At 43.2% G+C, this 12,980-nt stretch overlaps 1 protein-coding gene and 1 long non-coding RNA gene across 3 annotated transcripts in view; one reads left to right on the forward strand and one right to left on the reverse strand.

Annotated features, from left to right (window-relative positions):
* EXPH5 (exophilin 5) overlaps positions 1-12,980 on the forward strand; it is a 68,110-nt gene that overhangs the window by 19,732 nt on the left and 35,398 nt on the right. The window lies entirely within an intron of this gene.
* LOC123641730 overlaps positions 1-12,980 on the reverse strand; it is a 44,730-nt gene that overhangs the window by 1,777 nt on the left and 29,973 nt on the right. Inside the window, exon 3 of one of the 2 annotated variants that reach the window (XR_006736338.1) lies at positions 4,881-4,981. The exons of the other annotated variant lie outside the window; for it this stretch is intronic. This is a non-coding gene — a long non-coding RNA (uncharacterized LOC123641730). Of the gene's footprint in view, positions 1-4,880; positions 4,982-12,980 lie in introns of those variants that run through there. 2 annotated transcript variants of the gene reach the window in all.

Below are 12,980 nucleotides of genomic sequence, written 5' to 3' on the forward strand. Positions count from 1 at the left end.
ACCTGGTGCATCTCTAGCCACCGTGTGGATGGACTGCCCTGTGGCCAGACGTTCCATCTGTAGCACCTCTCGGGGGAAAGCTTAGTGCTGGAATTTCTAAGCAGGGGCTATAGACCATCTTGTTTGGCTAAAGTGATGTAGTGTTGACATGGCAGACACTGAGGCTCACCTGTCCAGGAGGGAGTTGTGCACTTGCTTTCTCTGTACTGACTCTGCTTCTCCTTCCTGTGTGCCCATCTGTGCACTAAGGCTAATGACACATCTGATGTGTCTGCCTGGCATCTGTGATGACAGGTCTTAGGCCACAGGCTCTGCTAAGACAGGGATTCTCAGCCCTGACTGGAATTATAACCACCTGAAGAACTCTCCAAACTACCAGTGCTAGGCTCCACCCCAAGACATCAATTGTTGTGTGACCAGGTTGGCATGCGTATTGTTTTAAAGCTCCCCCAGTGACTCTAATGGGCACTAAGATCCCATCCTGGCTGCCTGGGCACTTGGGTCACTGACCTCACCTGTCATATCCTTCCTACATTCCACTCCTTTGCGTGGGTTGAGACACTCAATCTCTCAGGAAATCCTGTGGTTTAGGAGAAGAAAGCCTGTTGCCCTAGCAAAGGACAATGACAGGGCTATGCCCCACACAAATGTGATACACCTTGTTGCTAGTACTTTCCCACTTCAAAATTGCTTGGCAGGATCAAAGGGGCCTTCTGCCTCTGGAGCTATTAAGTCAGGCAACTGGAAGAATCCTTTTTACTTTTTGTTGCTTTTTGTTTTGTTTTACTGCCCACTTAGTGTGGGTTATACATAAACACAAATGCCCATCATGTCCACAAGCTGATTAGATACTGGCCTTGTCACCTGGCTTCCTTGAACCCCGCTGTAGTCATAAGTTCTTCACGTTGGCTGTTGAGTGGTTATGTTCAATGCCCATTTAAAAAATTGCTGCCATGTACTTTGTGTGTAGTTCTCTTCTTTTCTTCCAGATGCCACAAAGGTATATAAAAGTGACTTCTGGGATTGTGCATAATTAAGGGTAGGTCTAAGTTGCTGGCTTAATTACTGCATTTGCACTTGAGCTTGTGCTTTGAAGCTCCCCTTTAGCATCACCAGGGACCAGGTAAGAGCTCTGTTTGCTGAAAGTGGTCCCTTAAGTAGTGGCTATTAGGCCGGCAGGGGGGATTCTGACAGTGGCCTTCTCTATGCAGGGTATGTTCGAGAGGGTGTGTCCATCTCTCTGTGCTCATTGATCTGCTTCTTGGTGCCTCTTCCTCCTTAAGGACACCAGTTTCTTCCCTGTTCTCAGCAACCCCCCTCACCACCCCACCAAAACGTGTTCTTAGTTGTAGGTTACGGTATAGCACTGGCTCTACAGAAGGCAACTGGGAAGCCCAATAAATTAGGTCATGTCTGTCCGCGGCTCTTTAATGGCTTTGCCACTGCCATCCAGGCAAAAGTCTTTAAAAGGTTTATGAGTAACACACTCCCGCCAGGGTAGCTGTCTCCACCTTCAAAGCCACACCAGGCCCCACCCTCAGCTGGCTCGACCAGCTCTTTGTATGCCCAGTTCTGCTGAGCTCGGGCTCCAGCTTCTTCCCCAGGTTTCTTTTCACTTCCCCCATGTGTCAACTTATAGCACCTTGTTCTGGGCCTCCCAGAGCCTTAAGGAACGTTCACAGGAACAAACCAATCCATAAATTGTAAAATTTGTTGTTAAAAACAATTTGCATATGTCTAAAAACCAACTCACAAATATTGTGAATGCCACAATTTCCAAACAGTGCTCCAAAACAACAATAGTTTTATCATTAAAGTGATAAAAATGCTTTTCTGTGCTCACCCTACCTGAGCTCCATCTCTGAGGTGCCGCAGGCCCTCGCAGGCGGCAGCCTCCTGAAGCTGGAAGCTTCTACAGCTCCAGGGCCCTGGGTCATTTTGGGAGGTAGGCCAGGTCCTGGCGACTCCTTTGGCTTGGATCTCCCTTCCTTCCTGGGAGGCAGGTAGTCATCAGGAATTCTGGGTTGTAGGTCAGCCAAGCATCAAAATGAAGTGTTGGGAGTAGTAGCATTGCAATTTCACCTCTTTCTCTTGGAGCTGCCAGGTATGACCAGCTCTTCCTTTTGCAGCATTAAGACAGTTGTCTTGGAACCTGTCACTGCCTCAGGACCCTCCTTTCAGTGCCGTACAGCTTCAGGGGTCAGAGGACTTGGGACCTCCGTGTTCCTCTCTAAAGTGAGAGACTCCTAGGATAGATTTTTCTTTTCCTTATCACGATTCAACAGCACCTGTTCAGCCGCACTCATTTATTCAGCAGATATGTTTGGGATCCTACTGTGAACCTGGTACCAGATGCAAAAATGCTCTCTGTCACCTCTCAATGTAGTGAAGGAGAGGGATTTAAAAACAGTATATTTGCTACAATGTGGCAAATAAGATAGTCACACGCAGGGACACAGAGGTCATTTAACTCCATGTGAGGTCTCAGAGAAGACTTGCTGGATGAAGTGAGTCTTGACGAGGTGAATAAGCTGGGGGGGGGGGCCTTCCAGATGCAGCGCGGGGCATCCCGTAAGGAGCAAAGGCATGAAAGGCTACGGTGACACTCGTGCTCCCTCAGCAGTGGGTGTCACTAGATTACAACGTGAGAGGCAACGACGGGGAAGAGGGTGCGCTGGGGGTGGCAGGGGTGGGTCACGGAAGGCCTGTGTGCTGTGCTGAGGACACTGCACTTGACAAAACTGGAGGGAAAGGGGAGCCGCTGAAATGCTTAGAGCAACGGAGTGACAACGTCAAACTTGCTTCCTAGGCAGATGGCTCTGGGTGAAGGGCGAAGGCTGGCTTAGGGGAGAGTTGTGTTTAGGGACCTTGACTAGGGATGAAAAGAAGGTTGAAAGACTCAGGAAATACTTGGAAAGTCAAATTAGCAGGATTTAGTGGCTGACAGGATGCAGGAGGAAGGAAAAAGGAGAGTTCATGTGAACTCATGTTTCTGGCTCTGATGAAGTTTTGGCATTTGACCTACTGTTTACACTGAAACCAGTGGATCCAAGAGGACTCTATGCTTTGTGCTTCCAGGGTAAGGTAACACATCTGAATACCAAGGGACATCGATTCCTCTCTGAACTTTGAAATATTTAGATACGTATCTCTTGATGTGCATTATCTCTTGGCAATTGAGGCCTCAGATTTTAGGCCTGTGACCAGGATTGGGGGTGAGGGGAGGACTGGGCAGATTTCAAAGCAGAATTTTGGCCAAGGGAGCTTGGAACTTGTTCCCCAGCTCCAGATGGCCTGGTGAAGGACTTCTGGGGGAGACGCTGAAAGCAGCCACCTGACAGAAGAGGAGGGGACTGACCGGCCCACGGGAGCCACCGCGAGGCAAGCCACGGTGCACAGCCTGCCGGACAGCAGGTGCCCAGCGAGCCAGAGGAAGCTGCGGGGGCTTTCATTTCCTCCCTGCCGCTTTGGACTTTGGTGGGGAGCTTTATCTTTCTCCTATTCTAAGCAAAAATAATCAAGATCAACTGATCATTGAGACACCCCCTTCCAAAATAAATAAAGCAAGACACTTCATTTCAAGTGGCTGCTTCTCCTCCCTGCAGCAGCAACAAGCTGGCCTTCAGCAGCGCCCTGCCCTCTGGGACGGGGTCAGCACAGTGCATTTCACCTTCAGCCAGCGGGGGACCCCCTCTCTTCAGTGTGTCCTGCCCACCAGCACAGGGCACTGTGGACTTGGGTTTTGAAGCTTGTCCAGAGTCACTGAGGAGAGAGGCAAAGTCATCACTCTACCGTGTGCCACCCAGCACCCACCAGGTAAGCTGCAGGGCACCAGGATGAAGCCTCTGGGAGACTGGCCCTGGTATTCAGAATTTGCTTCAATATAGGGAACACCGCTAGGCTCAAAGCAGCAAGGCTGAAAATTACATTTTCAGCATGCATGATGATGAAGTGAAGAGATATCCCTTTCCTAGTTTATTATGGAGTGTGTTTACTTAAATAATTCCCTACATTTGGAGGACTGAGATTAGTAATGTTTCCATTTGTATTAAAATAAGAGATACTTGACAAAAATATTTTTGAAGACCTTCCATTTGTACGGGCTACACAATCAGCTATGGTAAATGCAAAGTGTAGGACCCAAGAAACTTATAATCTATTTGGGAAGACAGGACATGAAAATTTAGATAATATTACAAGGCTACATGTGACAAAGTGCCTAATGGGTGGCGCCGATGGTAGAGAAGTGTTTTGGAGTGAGAGAAAGATGGATGGGAGCTGACATTGTTAGGAAACTCTTCATAAGAGGGTGATCTTGAAGCGGGCAGTGGATAAGTGGGAAGTAGCTGGGGGAGAAGGATTTCCAGGTATGTCTTGTTAACATTTCCATTGAACGAATTTTATGTAACACACTTACTGAACTTTAATCGGCAACTGGAATCTATAAATCTTTAATTCAGAAAGACCATTCCTGTCAATACTGGAACCTAAACTCCTAAAGAAAAGGCTGTGTTTGTTCACTGTGGGTGACTGCCAGCTTGCCCTGGAGCATTCTGTCCCAGCTGACTTCGTACCTTCCCCTCCTCGGCAATCTGTTCACCTTCAGTAACTTTTACTAAATATTCGCTAATTTTTAACAAGCTTGCACATAGAGAATGAGGTTTAGGTTAACTGTTTTTGGTTTTAATTCTGTAAATGTTAAATAGAAGAGGGCCACAAAATCATTTGTGATAAAAATAGGGGTTAAATATGTGTGAACAGGTTTCGCGACACGTTCCTCCACATCTCTGGCTCTTGATGAATCAGCTGCGTCAGGGCGCAGTGACACAGTGTGTTGGTGCTGTCTGTGTGAGCCAGTGACGGGCAGAGGGCCCCAAAAAGAAACCTTTAGTTTCCGCTCCAAGCCCTGTTCTTTACATGAGCACGTAGGAAGCTTCCAGAAGACCTGGGTAGTCTTAGTATTGAGTCTTCTCCCGTGTATCTATCAGGGAATCGAGAGACAATTTCAGTTTCTGGGATTCTTATTTATAGCACAATGACACGGGACAGTAATGAAAATATTAATAGATAACAATCGACCTCCATGAGTAAATTTGGAGAGTGTCTTTTGATATAAGACTAGCAAATGAAAACTTTGTGTGACCACTTAAAAAAACAAAGCTTCCTTTGCTCAGATTACCCTCCCTGCCAGTGATGGCCTTCACCCATTCCCCTCTCCCCACTCACACACCTTCTCTATTTTCCGTATTATTCACTCATTCACTGGGAAAGAGCATCACTAGTGATGAACACTGGTGGATTCAGACCCTGCCTTAACGGAGTTTATACTCTAGGAAGTGTAGTTCTGTCTTTGAAGCCCCGTCTTCATGAATGCTTTCCTAGCTCTGAGCTAGAAGTAATCTTATCTTTCTTCATGACCCCAAAGCAAGATTCTTGGTTTTCTATTGCATGATCTATCATGTCGCAGCTACTTTGTACATACCTTTTTCCACCAATAGATCCTAAATTTCCTAGTATTTTCATATCATCCTTACAAGTTTAAGTGCTCATTATGTTTGAACTGGATCTTTTTTTTTTTTACTCAAAAAGACATTTTCAACCCTTTAGCTAAGTGCCAGCACTGAGTTAGATCACGGGGCAAAGAATGTGTAGAAATAGCATTGCAAGCAAAAGAGAAACTTGGGAAATGGCCTAGATAGCATGGCAAAGCATTGGGAATGCTTTAAATGATGGAGTAATGGGAAACAAGTCCAGATAGGTAAGTAGGGGGCTGGTGAAAAAGAATTGAGTTTTACAGATGAGGAAAATGAGACACATAGATATTATTTGACCAGCCCAAGTAACAAAGGGATTAGAACCCATGATCATGCCCCGCCCCCACCCTGCCCTGCCCCGTCCAAGCCCAGCACCCTCACATAAGCTCAGACAGTGATTTATGCTGTCATGCCAGTCTGGGGCGATTGGATGGGAAAAGATGAAGATAGAGGTAGAGAGTATCTATTGCATTAATGTCTGTATGGTCAGGCCACATGATACCTCTCTTTGTACTTATCACTGCAACCTGAGCAGAGGCAAGTGAAACAGGAGGCAAGCAATCAAGAAAATTAGGTGTATCGAAGACAGCATTCAGCATTGATCTGTGGCACACTGCAGTGGCCAATCTGAGTCCCTGGTTAGTGCCATATAGACTGGCCTTTGAGCTACACTCTGAAGGAAATACCAAGAGTTGCTAATTCTTCATTCTCTTGGGTCTTTATCTTAAACTCCATAGAATCAATATTTTCAGTGATACCTGGGTTAAAATAATATGCAAAGGTATTGAGCAGATAAGTCATAAAAAACTACACATATCCAATAAACACATAAAATAATTTTCAACCTCTGTAGTAATTAAGAAATATCCCCCAAAAAGGAAAACTCCCTTTTTTTTGGTCTATAAGATTAGCAAAGATTAAAAAGAATAGTAATAACTAATGTTGGCAAGGACATGGGAGAATGGGCTCTCATATAAGAAAAAACTTGGTACAATCTTTTCCCAGAGTAACTTGGTGTGATACATTTCATAAGTCATTAAAAATGGTCATCCTTTGGCCTGGCAATTCCACTTCAAGGAAATTGATTCTAAGGAATTAGAGATGTATACGATGCTGTTTGTTTTTTTGTTTGTTTGTTTTTTTGAGACAGAGTCTCACTCTGTTGCCCAGACTAAAGTGCCATGGCATCAGCCTAGCTCACAGCAACCTCAAACTCCAGGGCTCAAGTAATCCTCCTGCCTTAGCCTCCTGGGTAACTACAGGCATGCGCCACCACGCCCGGCTAATTTTTTCTATATTTTTAGTTGTCTGGTTAATTTCTTTCTATTTTTTAGTAGAGCTGGGGGTCTCTCTCTCTTGCTCAGGCTGGTCTCGAACTCCTGACCTCGAGCGATCCTCCCGCCTCGGCCTCCCAGAGTGGTAGGATTACAGGCGTGAGCCACCACGCCCAGCCTACAATGCTGTTTATTTCAGCATTTATGAATTATGTTTATTTCAGCATTATGAGTGTGAAAAATTAGAAATAACTCATATATCCAACAACAGGGGAGTAGGTACATTATAGTACGGAGATACAATGGTAGAATACTGATGTACCACAGCATTTTTAATATGATGCACAGTGGGAAACGTAGGCCGTACAACAGTACGCATGGTATAAGAGCATTTTTAAGAAACTCATATACTAGCATGTTGAGTAAGTAGGAATCATGGAATATAATCAGAAAGCATCTTTAGTTTTGTATCTTACTATCCCTTTAAATGCCACTGGATAAAAACAAGGGCAGTCCCATGACTATTCCTCTCACTCTTAGGTAATAAAAGTCCTTTTGTCACTTTAAGACACAAACATAGGCTCAATTCAATGTAATAATGAGAATGTCTGGTCCCAGGTTAATCCCAGCTTTATTCAGAGGAGCAGCCACTTCCCCCTTTCACATCCACTTGCTGTGAGATGCCTGTGACATTGAGGAGGGACTGGATCCTTCTCCCCTTCCACAGAAGCCTCTACCTCCCCACCCCTTTGATGGTGGTTTTTCACCACTTCAGGATTGAAGTGGAGGGTGGCTGGGAGGAGAGGTATGAGTTTGAAATGCTTGGACGAACACACATACACACACAGCAGTATCTCTGGTTGTGAGGATTGTGAGTGATTTTTCTTTCTTCAAGATTTTCTGTGATTTCTGCATTGAGTTTGATTTTACTTTCATAATTATAGAAAACGTCAACTTTAAAATTTTATAATGGCAAAGCAAAGTCGGTTTTATTGACATCTGAAATTTCCTGTCTCAACACTGAAGAATTCTCTTGTAAACAAATGTCTACACATTGCTTTTGGCTGGTTGTTTTAGTCATGTCCCTTTGGGTGATAAGGAACATATACTAGTTTACTCAAGTAGGGAGTGGTACTTTATAGTCAAGATACAGTAGGGAATTAAGGCAACACCAGAACCAGCCTTAGCCCTACACAGCCAGTCCTTGGGAACTAGACTGTTGTTCAGAATATAGCCACATTCTGCTGCCAATCAACTGGGCTGGTCGTCACAGGCTTGTGGCTCAGCTTCTCTGTCCTGCTTCTCCCTACTTGCTTCCATTGCCATGGCTGGTTTTCTTCTCGCACCTTTTCTTTCTGCCCCATAGCATTTACCTGTCTGTGACTTTGTTGCCTCATAGTTTCTACTCATGGTACTACTCAACGCTTTCTCACTGTGTGGCTCTGAGCCTCTGTGTCACTTTAGTTCTTCTTACTTGTCATCGTGATTTCAAGACAGGCCAAGAGGAAAGACATGATTAAGTTGTTGCTCACTCTCCAAAATAGAGCACGGCAGCTGAGCAGCATTCTTGCTCCTGTTTAGCTTCTGGGTCAAGCACAAATCTCTGGGTCAGTTGATGAGGGCCAGGAATGCAAAAAATTTTGGATGCCGTAACCCAAAACACAGCAGTTACTCACAACTATAATACTTTGCTGTGAGAGGGATAGAATCCCAACACTACATGGGCTGCCTGTATGCTAGAAAAGTCCATGTCTCTCAAGCAGATCTACTGCCATGCTTAATTCATTACTTCTGTGGCTTAATCAAGTCCTCTTTTTGGATGTTGTTAAAGAGAATAGAGGTGCCAGAATGACTTAAAACAAAACAAAACAAAACAAAAAGGTGGGGTTGAATCAGATATCCAGATTTCTTTTTCTATGCCAGACATTTCTTTATCCCACCTAAAAGAAAACAATGATTTTTGCCAAAAAGGTCAAAGGGATTCAAAGCTAAATAGATAATGACTTCTAAAATCTAAGGTCATTGTTAATAAAGAATAGGCCGCACCCCTATACATATACCAAGTAAACATTCCTTTTCATTTCTACTTTTCTTCTATAAAATGCACCTGGCACTACTGCTTCTCTGTATTGACATTTCTTTTCATTTATCAGAAATGGGTTGATTGTTTACAGACGGAGCTTGATTATTTTGTACCTATTGTTGGTGCACTGAGACACATTCATTTAAAGTACATAATATCCTCCAATGTTACATTTTCATTTGTATTGTGTAACAAAGCTTCATTTAGGCCTGTTCTCCAAAGACCCATTGAGATTTTATGGTAAATTATTTAATACATTATAAAGAATGATCACAAATTCTGTTATTGAAATTGGGAAAGAAGAATTTAGATACTAGAATCTGATAGTTAAAATGATAGCACATAATAAGAACATATAGCAATGGTACTACTAGAAAAATATCTTTTATACAAAGTCAAGCTTCTATAAATAAGTTACAGCATTTGGACTAGACACATGCAACGGCAGTGTTAGCATTACTTCTTTTTATCCCAGGTACAGGTTTTGTTATGGAATCATTCTAGGACTGCTTCTCAGGAATATGTTTTGGTAAATAAATATATCTAAAGACAAAACTTAATAAGGTCTTCTGGACAATACCATATGAAAATAATACATGTATTTAAAATAACTGATCAGCACAGAGATCCCACTAATGATAACATTTAATAATACAAGGATTCAAGGAGGAAATGTTAAGTAAAGCTCTTTGGCATGTGATTTCTGATGAGGTGAAGCATTTTGTCAGGTCATTTTGCTTATCAGTAGATGGAGAAAAATAGTTTAAACACCACGCTGATCTTTGTAAGGTAGGTTTCCTAGAAAGGACTTGGAAAAGGCAGCAACCATTTGGGTAAGGGTTACTTCAAGGGTTAACTCTTTTTGAAAATATATTACAAACTATAATCCAAACCAGTGAGCTTTAACTGATGTCAGTATCGAGCTTTCTGTGACCCAGAGAGTGCATCCTGCAGTGGATAATGGTTTTCAAGTCAAGACTTTCCAATGGGAACCCAGAAGCAGTACATTCATGGTGGTGACATTTAGGAAACCTCCAGGCTTTTTTTCAGCATTCTATTGTAGCTGGCTCCCCATTGAACAAACTTCAATGACCCCTATAAAATCCTCTCCCTTAACTAACTACGTGACCTTTTGAGTTGTTTCCCAGAAATGGTGGATGCAGGAGGAAGGAGCTGAGATTCCGAAGGCCCCTGAGCAAGATTCCTGTTGCCAAGAATCACCATCCCCCAGGACCTGCCCCAATGCATGTAGCCCCTGGTGAGATACAGTGTGACCTGCCCCAAGGCACATGTCCCCTCCTTCAAAAGCCTATGATAGTCCTTAGTTGTAGGGACAGATTTGAAGCAGCTTCTCCCATTCTCCTGACAAGGCAATCCTCATTGTCTCAATAATTGATTGGATCTTTGTGTGATAAGTAACTGGACAAACCCCCTTTCGGTGACAACTGCATTGTCCTAAAGCAAAGACTGAGTAGCTATTCACGATCTCTCTTTCTTTCCTCCAGCTTGCATATTTGATCAGCGTGTGGGTGGGGTGTGAGGGTGGGATGAGGAGAGTCTCATATTGCAACACGAAATTCCTTAAGGTTAAAGCTAATTCCAGAATGTTGGATTTGAGTTCGTTTCCTAACACTTTTAAAATTGTATAATACAGAGGGTGAGTTAAGTTGAATATGATAATTGTGGATTTTAATTATAGTGTGAGGAATGAAAGTAATGTAGTCTGTGACCTTTTTTCTTGGACATAGAAGGCATCCATAGGAGCATCACTTTCCTTTAACCTTGTGAAATAGCATAGACTCTTTCTTGTCTTCTCCTGGCAGGACATGTTCTAAGTAAGAATAAGCATTAAATTGCCTGAATATGAGGGAAAAAACCATGCTCTGCCTTTTTCTTAGTGAAAATGAAGGAGGAATCCGCTAGGTATTCATGTGTATAGTTCTGTCTTGTTACCTAACTCTATGTAACTGACAGTACAGAGGATGTAGCCAGAATTTAGGATATAGTTTCCTTTGGAAAGAAGCCATGAATAATATTAATATAATAAACAAATCTAAGATGTTGAGATCATACACTTTATGCATCAGAACCTTTTTGGCTGTAACCTGCCTTGGCGTGTTAGTAACAGCGTTCAAGAGGCATATGAGGCCCACTCTGCAGCTCCGAGCAGCTTCCTTGCACTTGTAGAATCCTAACACTCAACTTGCATTAAGCCTTGTCCTACAAGGTTCAGTGGACAGTGTCTGAGTATCTGTATAAAGAGGAATGACAGGGATGCAAAAGCTAAAAACTCATTTTTCATTCTCTTCTATTCATTTGTTGGGTTATTCTACAAATACTTATTCACGGCTTGCTGTGTGTTCAGGAATTCTCATACTTGACTTAGGGACTGACACCCCAGAGAAGAGAATACCAGCATCGAGAAAAGTGCAGAGACTCAGCAGAGGAGGTTTATTCTAGGCAGGTGTTGAATGATTCAGGCCCTAGAAAATAATCTGGAAATAACTGTTCTCACTCTACGAACTTTATCACTCTGGAGCTCTGAGCTAGGCAGGACCCTAGTTCTTTCACTCACCACTTTACAACCTCTGGTAAGTTTTTCCATCTTTTGTGGTTTCAGTTCCTTTTACTGTCAAATGAGTATAGTACCTACCTCACTGGGTTCCTATGGTGATGAAATGAGATAAGCTATGTGGAAGCAGCCAGTGAGGTAGCTGTCACATAGTGTGTTTAATAGTTAACTCCAGGCCCACTTTCTTCTTCAGGGAAGAATGTGTCTTTATAGTGTGCAAGTTCCCATCATGGTTATCTTCTGAAGTTAGACTGGAAACTGGGTTTAAAATAAAAGTATAGGCTCTTCATGGATGTTGGAATAGTATGCCTTATTCAAGTTTGGAAGAGTATGTGTCTTTGGACGTTTTAATAAAATGTGTGCAGTATTCTTAGCAATCGTGTGGTCCAGACTGTGGCACCAGCCAGTGCATTCAGTGCAGTGTGAGAGCCCAGTGGCTGGCAGTGAGCCTTTCCTGGTGCCTCCTCTTGTCTTGAGTGTGCCACCTAAACTGTGCTCGTGAACATCTGCACTGCAGAGTTTGACTTCCTCATAATGCAGCTGTTGATTTAAGTGCAACACGGAGATCCAGGATTGGATTGTTGGGCCCAAGCCAAATGGTTGATGCTTTTGAGGTTTTTAACAGGAAAAAAAAAACTAAGGATGATTCTCTTTGCTACCAAAACCTCTTTTGTGTTGAGGGTGATGATACATTACCCCCAACTCTCCCTCCACCATTTTACCACCCATCCTGCCCATTCCACAGGTCACAGTGACAGTGCTTATTTTGTGCCAGGCATAGATGTATGGGCCTGACATGCATTAACTCCAGTAATCCTCACAGAAGCTCCAGGAGATACTGTTACTCTTATTCTCACTTTGTAGATGAGTAAACTGAGGCACTCACTGAAAGATTAAAATCATACAGTTAATAAAGATGAGGGGCAGCATTCATACCAGTCTGGTTTTAATTTAGCCTCTCAGTATTTTAATTTCTTCATTGCTAAAATAGGAATAATATTAGGAACAAGGAATAGGAATAAGGGTTCTTACGAAGGTTAAATTAGTTAATATGGGCTGGGCTCAATGGCTCACGCCTACAATCCCAGCACTTTGGGAGGCTGAGGCAGGAGGATCGGTTGAGGCCAGGAGTTTGAGACCAGCCTGGGCAACAATAGCGAGATGAGGTGTCTAAAAAAATCCTCTGGGTGTGGTGGCACACACCTGTGGTCCTTGCTCCTTGGGAGGATCATTTGAGCCACCGTACTCAGGCCTGGGCATCAGAGCCAGATGCCATATCAAATAAATCAATAAATTAGTTATTATATGTAACCATGCCTGGCCCTGGGCAGGCACTGTGTAACTGTTAGCTATGATTAGCTTTCCAGTGTTATTCTTATGGAAAAATTACCCTTTATATACATGATTTTAATTTGTGTGCAGGATCAAATCTCACACTTATCTCAAATATCGACTGAGTTACTTCACAATGACGGCAGAATAAGTTTGTAGAATTCATTCATTACCCCCCAAATTGA

Source organism: Lemur catta, chromosome 7 (genome assembly GCF_020740605.2).
Source record: "Lemur catta isolate mLemCat1 chromosome 7, mLemCat1.pri, whole genome shotgun sequence".
In the NCBI taxonomy this organism is placed as follows: domain Eukaryota; kingdom Metazoa; phylum Chordata; class Mammalia; order Primates; family Lemuridae; genus Lemur; species Lemur catta.